Consider the following 12725-nt stretch of genomic DNA (forward strand, 5'->3'; position numbering starts at 1 on the left):
CATCACAGTACAATCTCTAGAACGTGAATGTTTTATTTTTTACCAAATTTATATAAAATTATATATATATTTAAAACAAAAGAATAAATAACTTTACAGACTAAACTTGTGAATGGCATGTGTTAAATATCATCGTGTTTCAATTGTTTTCCTGTCTCTGTGTGAAACAGTTTCTCACCATGTTTCTGTAGATTGAAGTTCAAAGCGGTTTATAGAAGCAGGACAAGAATGAACTCTTCACCTACAAACTAACACACACACACACTGAATGCCCAGTCTCACATATAAGAGGTCTGTCCAACCAAATTATTAAACCACAAAAAAGAAGAAAGAAAGAACCCGCAGCAAGTTTCAGTTTGACTCAGATGAACGTCAGTAAAACTATGAGATCAGATACGCAACCATTTTAAAATCAGTTATGCCATTTAACATAGTTTCTACTACTTTTCAAAAAGTATGTTAAATGATAAAAATAAAGAATATTTCACCCATTAAGAACAGTTCAAGTCTCAATAAGGGCTTGAAGAACTATAACATTATATGATATGCAAATGCAGCGAGTGAAACTAGGAGGGTCAAACTGTGTCGTGGGAGGATTCTCACATATAGACTGAGGGCCCTATTTTAACGATCAGAAACGCACGTATCAAACGTGAAACGCAAGTACAGTAACTGTGTGGGCGGATCACATTCCCTTTAAAAGCAGGCGCGCTTGTTCCATGGCGGATTGCTAATAAAATGGCAGATTTGCCGACGCAAGGCACAATTACTACATTACTACAATTAGCCTGAATAATTTGGGTAAATGTGTAAGCTAGATTTATGCCTATTTTTTCACAAAAATAAATATTCTTCTGAAAACTGTCTGAGACGTCCGTTTAAAAGCACGTCCCCTCTGAGAAATAAGTCTAATTTCACCACAACTATTTTCCTTGTGTGGTCATATTTTTCCTTGTAATTATGTATGGTTTGCAAAAATGGGAATTGCTGCGTCTGTGTAGATGAGAGAAGCAAATTTGAGAAAAAAAACCTTTAAAATAGCTTCTGAATAACACAGCACTGACTTCAGACTAGATTTTTCCTGGTCTGTGGCAAAATTGTTTTGTGAAACTACAAAATAGCACCAGGGAACGTTTCCATTTCCCAGTAATACAGTGGCTGCTACACGCTCAGAAAAAAAGTACAAAAGCTATCACTAGGGCGATGTAACGTCAGCGGGTTGAAGGCGAAGGCGAAGATACAAAAATAGCAAAGATTTATTCCAACAAATAAATAACCAAACATACGGAACAGTGTGCTAGTGCACAAACAATAACCGACACTGAACACTGACATGAGAGGAACTAAAATACACAGGGTAATAATGAGGGCAACAGCTGAAGACGGTGAGTGGTGACGAAGATTGCTTGCAGGTGCAGGTAATGGTGAAGGATGTGCAGGTGTGGGCCAAGGAGGATGCTGGGAACTGTAGTGCAGACGGGGACTAACACATGACGAAGACAATATCGTGGTGACCGTGACAGGCGACACACTTTCAAGAGTAATGTAATAATTTAAGTACTAATATATACACCTTTAAGATACTAATATGCATCCTTCAGGGATTAAGAAGTGAAAAGATCTCGCTCCAGTCACAGCTTTTGTCCCTTTTTCCCTGACACTATCTGTTCAAATTAGATAATTTTCATCTGTTATGTGTGAAATTAATCATGAATATTGTGAAATTGTCACAGATCAGAAGGACACAAACACATCAAGTCTTCAACAGATATTTATTGGAACACTCAGGAACAGTCACGGCAGGTGAGAAGCAGAATAGAAGTTAATTTGGGAATGCTGATGCAATGGAGAGTTGTAACTGAGTCTCTTATCTGAAAGTAAGAATGCTGGAGGTGGATGTGGCAGAAGACTGAAGATGGACGGAAGATCGGTGACCGGAGATGCTGGCTGGAATGACGAGACGGTGAGTGAGTAACTGGAGTCAGCTAAGTGTTCAATAGATCGGAAATCCAAGGGGTAGTCTGTAGTGCAATGACAAGACCAGACAATGAACTGAGGGAACAGTTTATAAAGGGAAATGGTGATGAGAGTGATTGCGGCCAGGTGATGATGACAGGTGCGGGTGATTAATACCAGAGACAATTTATATGAGACATGCCACTTCCTCAATCCTCAATACAACTATATTGGAAAACCCGTAACAGCAAAGATGGCGGTTGTATGCACATGTCCCGCCCCCTCCCGCTGGAAAGCCAATAATCTGCTTTTAACAGTCAAGCCGGGAAACATTTAAGCCTATCGTCTGGTTCCACTGATGCATGCGCACAGTTGAGGTTGTCGTAGAGACGTTGTCATAGAGACGTAAATTAAGTTGGTGTCGTCGTGAAACCTTGCGCATGCGTAGTAAAAGTATAACCTGTGGGGGTTTTAAACCTTATTTTGGGGCAAACTCATCAAACTTTTTCAGCGATTTTTATCATATTTTATTGCTGTTTCTATACATGCAGTTTTTATGTCCCGGTGACCAGTGAAAGTGCAGTTCTGACGCTGCCCGGAGGCGTTGCCAAGATGGCGACCGAGTGGCACGACTTGCCTAAAAGGACTTTGTTAATACTCAGGGGATGTGGAATGAGTGGGCAGAGTGAGGAGGTCTGGTGCTGACGATGGTGTTTCCGTGACAGAAATCTACTAACTTTGTATTCAGTCTCTGTTCAGAATTTTAAACTGAAATTTTCAGGTCTGGGAAGGTCATGAAACCAATGGTCTCTTTTTTTTTTTATACTTTTTTAAATACTTCTGTAGTGATTGTGATTTTAGGTTGTGAAACTAGGAGGGTCAAACTGTATCGTGGGAGGATTCACACGCCACATCAACACTTCTGCTGTATGTTTAGCAGATATTTATACAGATCAGACACTGAACTATTGAAGAAAATGTTTCACACGCTTGTTTTGTTCTGTTTGTGCTGCTTGAGTCTAATCGGTAAGTTAGAAAAACATTTCTTTACCCATATTAGAGTAATAAAGCTGCTCTACTGTTCAAATTAAATTAGTGAAGTCTGCTGTTATGCACCAGATGAATCATGACTAACTTTGAATTCAGTCTCTGTTCAGAATTATAATATACACTAAAATATAATGTTGAAAGGCATGGGAATCTCTACAGTGAATGTACATATATTTCTGTAAATCTCTGTTTTATTAATCTTCTAATACATTTTTTTAATGGGTTCACATCAGAAATGTATATATGCACAAATAAACTTGCACATTCAATCTGCAATAATTATCATGTATTTGTTTTTAATAAATATGTAACTTTATACATTGATTTTCCTTAAAAGCAGATCATTTTAAACAATTTAAAGATAAAGGATCTGTTGCATACGGTTTCATCGGTTTAACTAATACATTTGTTGTGCCAAACTTTAAACTGTGAAATAATCAGATTTACATTTAAACAAACATTTTGATCCTGAATTGCGTTCCTTTACATTAAAGTAACAGAGTCAAAGTTAATCTTTAAAAGTAAACTCCTTAAGGAAGTCATATATGATTGAAAATGTTCTTGTTTTTGGAAACCCGTCTGCTTTGAGTTCATATATGGAATTAATGCATTTATGTTTTTACTATATTAAATAGCCTGTAATTTTTAGAATGAAAATAAGAATAGTAGCATTAAGCTATTATCTCTCCTTTTTTCATAAATGATGCTGCCGTATTAGTCCATTAATTGATACTATAAATATATTTATTTGAATTTTGTAACATATTTATATTTATTTATAAGCAATCCATAAGCGCTGCTACGATGTTTTCTCTGCTTGATTCTGACAGTCTCTGTTTAACGGTAGCGGTTAGAAGTTTAATGTAGCACATATAAAGACTGTTGATATTTCAGGCTTTGTAAACCATCAAAAACCTTTAAATCTGTTTGTTCTCCAGGTGTGTTTGGTGATTCAGTGTCAGTGATGGAGGGATATTCTGTTACTCTAAACACTGATGATACTGAAATACATGACGATGAAGATATACGGTGGACATTTGGAGCTGAAAACTATCTTTTAGCTAAAATGAAAAAAAAGAAGCAAATCACCTCTACACCTCTACTGATGGGAGATTCAGAGACAGACTGAAGCTGGACGATCAAACTGGATCTCTGACCATCACAAACACCACAACTGAACATACTGGAGTTTATAAACTACTGATAATTAGAGCTGAAAATTCATCAAAAACATTCAGTGTTTCTGTCTATGGTGAGTATAGATAATGTGTCCAAATGTTCACATTTTAATTTCATAGCTTAATTATAGTTTGAACTGAAAGACACATTCAGTGACCGTTAACACACTAAACACTCACTCAACACAGAATTCACAACAACTAAAATAGACTGATATTTCTCTCTATTCTGTCATGTTTTTCCAGCTCGTCTGCCTGTTCCTGTCATCATCAGTAACTCTTCACACTGTTCTTCATCATCATCAAACTGTTCACTGGTGTGTTCATCAGTGGTGAATGTGTGTGATGCGACTCTCTCCTGGTATAAAGGAATCAGTGTATTGTCCAGCATCAGTGTGTGTGATCTCAGCATCAGTCTCTCTCTACCTCTGGAGGTGGAATATCAGGATAAAAACACCTACAGCTGTGTGCTGAACAATCCCATCAGCAACCAGACCACACATCTGGACATCAACACACTCTGTCACACATGTGCAGGTACCACAGCACTGATGATAGATGTGTGTATTTACAGATTCACTCACATTAATTACTCTCTCCTTCAGTTCCTCCAGTGTCTCTGATAGTGTTGATCTCTGCTGGATCTCTGATGATTGTAGTTGTAGTCGTGATCTGCTGCATTTGCAGGAAAAAATTAGGTAACAAAATCAAACAATTAATGCATATGTTGAAATATTTATCTTTTATAAGGCCAATTTCAATAGATTGCAAAATATGTTGTTTTTAACATCTATGCATTATGTTATTGTTAATGCAGTTCAGACCCAAGACATGAATGATGCATTGTGTAAACCAACACGACGAAAAAGGGTGAGACATTCATTACTTTTTTGCAAGTTGTTGTCTGTTTGAATTTTTGTATTCAATATGCATCAAACGGTCAGTAAACAGATGTATTGTATTTTCCGCGATAACAATAACATATTATGAGCCTCAATTATATCCCCCCAAAAATTTTAATTCTTAAATTTACTCACCGCACTGTAGTGAGTTTCTTTTAGGCAGTATGTCAGCCTTTGTCACCATTCACTTTCTTTGCATATTTTGAAAGTGAACTATAACTATAACTGTCAGTCTCTGCCAACCACCAGCTTTTGTGTTTCCCGGAAGAAAGTTTATCTCCATCGTGCACTGTAAAAACTAAAGGAGCCTCAAATATCCTGTCGGATACTCAAGGAACTTAAAAATGTAATTTAAGTGCCTCAAAGCTCTTTCTCCTATAGTAGGGTTACTGGAGGAGCATTGACAATATTTGAGGTTCTTGCTGGAACTTATGGGATCCTTTAAGCACTTTGTATTTAGTTCAGAGGTTCTGGAGTCACCTTTTCATTACTATGAGACCTCGAAGTGCTTTGGGGGAAAATAGAGGAACTTGAATGTGATAAAAGGGTTATTGGAAGATCTTTTAACATTTAAGTGGTTCCTGGAAGATCTCTTATGTTAAAGCCAGCATCTGGAGGAACCCAATGGTTCAGTGAGGCCAGAATGATATTATTATTATCCTATTATTACTTAAGTTTGATTCAGTATACCCAGGTGAAAAATACGTAGGCTACTATTAAAAATGTACTTGAGTGTGTTTTTAGTAGGCCTTCAATACAAATATAACCTACTTTGATGCATTTAAATACATTTAACAGCAGCCTACGTCTTTTTCACCAGGGTAGCTTACATTTATTTAGTATAGGCCTATTTTATTGATTAATTTAAACCTTAAACAACAACACTAAATAATAATAATATTAATAATAAAAAATCATTAATTATTATTGAATAAATAATAGTAATAAAATAATATTTTTTTACTTCTTCATAAATTATTATTTGAAGAAGAAGAACCAGGAGGATAAAGGTTTTATTCAGTCACGAAACTGCTGCTATTCCTCTGCTGTCGTCACTTCAGTGTTGCTCGCGCTGCTCGCGCGCAACAAAGCTCAGCTGATCGACGTCATCGAGTTTGAAAGTAACGGCTCTCCTCATCAAAGCCTGCCGCATCTTCCGCCGTTTGTTCGGCTGTCCGTTACAAGGTTTGTAAACTCGCCAAAGAAATATAAATACTTACTATATATTCAAACACACACATATATAAACTAAATTGATTATACATTACTACGTTTTTACAGTGTTTACCACTCGTTTATTGTACAGTATCTATCTGGTATGAAGGTTTTAGCCGCGATGCTAACTACGTTGATCTAATGAACAAATGGAAATTATTGACTTATTGTCTTAGATTGATTTAAAGTTAGTCATTCAATTCAACATATTCTGTACAACTGTGTCTTCAAATTGCTGATATACAGCCTAACTAATTTAGCTGATTCCTGCTGTCGTCATTGGCGTTTGTTATGAATAACAAAAGCAGGTTAATATAGTTTGGTCTGTTTTTGTTTAGCCTAACTTTACTTACTACAGGTGCCCTCATTCTCTCAAATACCATTTTGAATCCATTTAGTGGTCAATAAATATTTTGTTGTGAATAATCAGCTTTGTTATTTTGTTTCCCCAGAACAACCAGTACAATGTTTCAGTGGCAACATTAAATTATAGTAAGTACCTGCACCACATGCAAGTACTTTATTACTATGAACTTTCTCTGTGTGCAATTGTATTGTTTGACTGTGTACTTGTGTTTTTTAATCAGTTATTCTCTGAAAATCTTCTTCCCTCATGCTCTCAAATCTCATTCATGTTACATTCATGTAATATCACAGGTTTGGAGCTAATAATGCTATGCATTTTTTATAGGCTATACCTTAATCATATGCATTTGAATATAAGACATTTGAACCCTGAATTATAACTTCAAGTTTGGTCTTTTTCGACAAAAAAAGAAAAAAGCTATTAAATGGCTTCATAAGACTTACAACACAAACCATAACACATGAGTTGTGAATTCATTGATTATTTTTAGGATCTTTTCTGGGACATTTTTGGAGCTTAACCATTTTTACATAAATTGATGCATTGAATTGAACTAGACAAGTGTACATAAGAATGGTTTCATGAATGATTTACACAATTTTTTTCTGCTTGTGTTTCATGCAGTGAAAGCGAACGGTGACTGGGGTTGCATAATGCCTGAGATCTGCTTTTGGGTTCCACAGACAGAAAGTCAAACAGGTTTGGAATGTCACAAGGCTGAGAAAATTATAAAAATTTCACAACTATCACTTTAATAACCTTACTAACAGTAACTTTTGTACTTTGCAGGGATCTCGGTAAGCTGAAATACAAGTTTGAACAAGAATAAAAATCCTCCTGTAGACCTGAAAATCACTGAAGTGCCTGGACCATCCACCAGAAAAGAGGAAAAACAAACAGAAAATGAAGCTGATGCACTTTTTCACTTTTCTAACTCGTTAAGTACCTCACATGTCCCTTGTGAAGATTTTATAATTGATTGCATTTTATGTTGCAGTGAGTGAAGGTGCGTCACATTTGTGAATTTCGTGAAATGACACAGGCAAAAAGGTCCATTGACCATTGTCAGCAGTGTAGCGATGTAATGTATGAAGCACCACACAAAATTGCTGATCGTGTGGATTCTTATTGAAATGACTGAATTCACCAGTGAACATTCACAGAACAACAGATAATTTTACTGCACCTTAACTCTGTTCAAATGGAAAATGTTTTCTGATTGTTGTGACATAAGGAATACTGTTTCTGGGTCGAAGCCTCTACTTCTACTTCCTTTATCTTGTTTCTAGATATTGAGAATACACAACAACCATTTATGGGAACTGTTGATTCAAGTCACACATTTAAGCTTTTCAAAAGCCATAGTGTACATTACAGTCTCCAGTCTCACGGCATCCCAGACCTCAACATTTTATAATTCAAAATAGCTGAATAACTAAACCATCTGAGATTTTGGAATAGAGATAAAGGTTAGGATCATAATTTTCAGGAATATTACAAAACAATGAGTGTATATTAGCACTGTTTGTTGTTTGTTTTTGGCATCTGAGAGAGCTTTTGGACTTGGAAACAGTGGCGTCAGACTTAAGCGAACGGAAAAACGTTTTAAAATTAAGTGAACATGGACATTTTTAATTAGTCAATTTAATTTTTTTACATTGATTTATTACATGGAACATGTGTTTTCTATGCATTTTGTTGAGATGTCTTTTCTTGTGTGGCCTGTTGTATACACATGGCTGATTATTCATGTTACTTATGTATTATACCATTTTTTTTGTGTGTATTCATTGATATTAATCTATTACTAGCTTTTTTTCCCCAAGTGCATTGAAGTGTATGTATTAAAATGGATCTAAAATATGTAATAAACAATTCTTATTTTGTATTTGGTTCAGTTTGTTTATTATAATAGAAGTTAATGGTAACCGTAGTAGCAACGTGAAATTAATTTAATCCAAATAAATAAATAAAAATTGAAATTTGGTTCCTGGAGGCACCCAAAGTGGTTCCACACAGTGCTTCATATAAGAGTTCCTCAGGAAACCTGTGTGGTTCCTCAGAGAACTGGCCCTTTTTAAAGGGTGCCTAGAGGATCTACAGACGGTTCCGCCGGTGTGGCAAAGTGAAGAACCCCAAAAGGTTCCTCGAGGCACCTTTAATTTTTACAGTGTGGGTTGTAACGGTACTTTCGTGTCTGTCGAGGTCGGGGAGACTTGATGAGGAAGAGCTGCCCAAGTCTCGTCCTTATTTAATCCTGCTGTTTTAATTACCACTTGGAAATATGCCTGAACATGTACGCAGGAACAACGGTAGGCTATGGAAATAAAATAACGACACTTGTCTTTGAAACAAACAAAAAACACCTTAGACTAACGTTATGCAATGGGGTGAGTTGGCATGGTGTTACGTTTCCATGATATAATGGAAATTGGTCCCATCAACTGTCTGGTTTCCAACATTCTTTAAAATATCTCTAAAAGATGTATTTTTGCACAAAATCGCAAAGTATATCCTTTCACTACACGTAATAAGTGTTGCAGATTTATTTGTGAATAATAATAATCTTGTCGTTGTTTTGGAGCACACTTTAGCTTATAGATAACCTTAAAGACAATGACAAGATTCACGTTTAGAAGATACAAGTTCAAAACTTACCATCTCTCTCACTTCTGCTAATGTTAATAAATTATTTTTGAAGACATTGCCCTTCTGCTTCACATCAGATTTACTGTCCAATCAAATGCTCTCTAGAATCTGAAGTCCCGCCCCCAACATTATAAATAGTAACTGGGCTGAAATTACTTATTCACACAATTATTGTTTTCTACATGGTGAATGGCACATAGTGCACTGCAACTGGGGAAAATTAAGTCTAGTTTCACTTTTGTTTCTTCGCACAGTATCCTTTCACTACGCATAATAAGTGCAGATTTATTTGTGAATACGATTCTCATAGATGCAATGCAAAGCACTGAATAAGCCTGGTTACAAGTGTGTGATTATCAGTGACAAAGCAATCGAACATTCATTTGGATATGCTGATGACTTCTGTCGATATGGGACAGTGACCGTGATCAACAAGAGATCAAACTTATGCAGATGTTGGGCAATACCCAGGTTAGGCCATAGGCTAAAATCATTTAAAATTACTGTATTGATTGACTGTATATTTTTCCTTGCAGAAATCAAAGGAGGCCGTGTATGAAAATATCACCCCAAAAAGATGAGCAAATACAACATCTCTGCCAGGATGATGACTTATCTAATGTGTTTTTTTGCACTCTCATAAGCACTATTGTTAAGTCTCCAATTGTATTGCTGTGTATTAGTTTAATTTAATGGTGCACAAATAAACTTAACTAAATGCTTTTAGCTTAACACACATGGAAACTTTAAACCATTTGTATCTCACCCTTCACTGTTCTGGATCACTTGGTCTACTCCTGTTTAAATGAATAGAAAATGTTATCTAGTGTCTAAAGCAGAAAATCACATCTCTCTAATAACTTTTACAGTGTGCTATAAATACAGCTGATGTAGAGGATGAGCTGAAGAACAAATATGAAATAATAATGGGCACTTTCGATTTTTTTTTTATATAATTTGTTTCGAAACAATCAGAAAGTCAAGTCGATTTTTTTTTTTTTTTTTTTTTTTTTACTGCCAAAGTCACATGATTTCAGTAAACGCTACGACTACGTCATAACTGTTCGGAAATGTCACTGGTTTGCCGCTAGGGGGCGAAGATCTATGAACCCATGAACCAGTGATTGTCAATGATGTGTACCTGATCACGGATCGATTTTATAGATTTCTAGACATTTAATGACACATTTGTACAATAAAAAAGATCTGTAGTTAAAAGTCTCTTATTGGTCTGATTAACCAACAGCCCAACAATTTAATAAAATAACACATATTTAAGACACTTTTTATTTAATGCTATTATATAATTTGTTAATTTCCTTTAATAGATTACACATTCAATAAAACGTTTACAATGGGTTTGTAAAATATGTTTTATGCATGTTTGGACTGAGATTGTGTTGTATTTAAACAGTTCTGGCCAGCAGGGGTCGCCAGCGTGTGGAGATTCGAGTGATTCGATACAGTGAATCATTTTTCGAAGCAATGGTTCAATTGATAAAAAAAATCTAAAAGCTTCATTTCTCCCATTACTAATACACTGTTTAAATAAGACACCTAACTGATCACTGCGCTGCATCATGATGCCTTTTTATAATAATAATAATAACAAACTCAATTAAACATAGATTACTTTGGTCTATTAGAATGAAAACACATATTTCCACAGAGAGTTACTATTTTTATAGTAAATCACACCAGCAGAGCAGCAACATATATTCCTGCTGCTGTATATGAAGACAGACCTGAAGCTGTAGGCCTACTGATAAATAGATACAATTATTGTTATTACAGTTTGACTGTATTTACTGTCACGCCATCTACTGTCATCACTTTCATTCTCGATAATGAGTGGCGCCATCTTACTGTCACTTAATGTGCATGTGAAGCTGATAGAGATGATCTCAGTTATGTTTTAATACTGAATCAGAGCTCACGCTTTCATTTATTGGGTCGATTTATCTAAGTATTCAACTGTATTTTAACATTCTCAATGCTTTGAATTACTAAATTATATTCACTAATGACAAACACTGAAGCAACTAAAACTGTGAAATGTTTTTTTTTTTTTTTTTTTTTTAAATAAAGATTGTGGGTAAGAAATATGTCTGGAATCATAATGTATCAACTATCTCCTTCCAACCAACCAATTTTAAGAAAAAGAAACACATTCTAAACTTTTTAGCAGTTAAATACTGTATGTTAATTTTGTTACCATTTCAAACTCTGTCAAACAGTTGCTCATCTTGTTAGTTTTTTCTCCAGTAGATTAAAGTGTCTAAAATCTGATAATAGCAGGACAGGAAGAAGCCCTTCACCAACAAGCTAAACACACACACACACACACACACACACACACACACACACACACACAGTGCACACGCATGCAAGATGTTTGTCCACCCAGCAGACAAAACCACATTTCTGTAGAAAACCGACCGCAGCAGTTTCATTCTGACTCAAAACATGAACTTCAGTAAAACTGGCACTGTGAGGTGGCAGACGATTTGATCTACTTTGGGTTTTTCCATTCAATTTTAAAATCACTAGAGTTATGCTTTCTGGCAATCTCGCCTTATATAAGACATTGTCTGATTCTCCTTTTCATGATGGGCCATATATTATCAGACAGATCTGGACTGCTAGAAACCACTCTGTTGAAACGTGTGCATTGTCAAACCATAGACTTCACAGGAACGATGTCATCTTGATGGCTGTATGTGTCTCTGTGCAATAGCAATACCTCTCCTCCACGTCAACGACACCTTCACGAATATGCGAGTCACCCCTGCCGTCTGCACTGGTGCACCTCCGTACCATTACAGATGTTTGCAGACAAAAAAACAATTAAGTTGGTCAGGAAACATTGGGAATCTTTTCTTTTTGGCAGTTAAATAAAGGTTCAAGAGAATAAATAAATTCTTGATTTTACTGCATTTTATACAAAATGTCCCATCTTTTCTGGAAATGGGGTCACTGGGGTGGTACCTTTTCAAAATGTACTAATAGGGGCTTTTGTACCAGAGAAACCTTTTCATAGCTCCTAGAACTATTGGCGGAAGTAGTTTTTGGTGTGTTCGCACCCCAAGAACTGGTAAAGACTTTAGTAGGAACTCCTTTTGGAGGAAGTAATAACTTCTACTTCAGAGAGGGTCTGCCAGCGCTATAGAGAGGTCTATAGAAAGGTCTGACGTCAGCTTGCAGAAGCATCACACTCGTTCCCTTAGACAAATCCCATAATCCTGTGCGTTCCAATCCATGAAAAATAAAGATGGCGTTTGAAATTTGATGTTGGAGGTCATTTTGTGTGTAAAGTGATTTTGACCAACTTTTCCCTCTTTTGATTAAATTTCCAGCAAGAAGTTAGTATTGTAGTAATTAAATATGCACTTTGTTATCACCAAAGCT

The 12725-nt window shown here is 35.9% G+C and overlaps 1 protein-coding gene and 1 long non-coding RNA gene across 2 annotated transcripts in view; one reads left to right on the forward strand and one right to left on the reverse strand.

Annotated features, from left to right (window-relative positions):
- The window catches only part of LOC309476075 (uncharacterized protein), a 110470-nt gene that overhangs the window by 31309 nt on the left and 66436 nt on the right, over nt 1-12725 (forward strand). The window lies entirely within an intron of this gene.
- The window catches only part of LOC309476472, a 32023-nt gene that overhangs the window by 8750 nt on the left and 10548 nt on the right, over nt 1-12725 (reverse strand). The window lies entirely within an intron of this gene.

Source organism: Leuciscus leuciscus (assembly GCF_965113295.1).
Source record: "Leuciscus leuciscus genome assembly, chromosome: 15".
Lineage (NCBI taxonomy): Eukaryota > Metazoa > Chordata > Actinopteri > Cypriniformes > Leuciscidae > Leuciscus > Leuciscus leuciscus.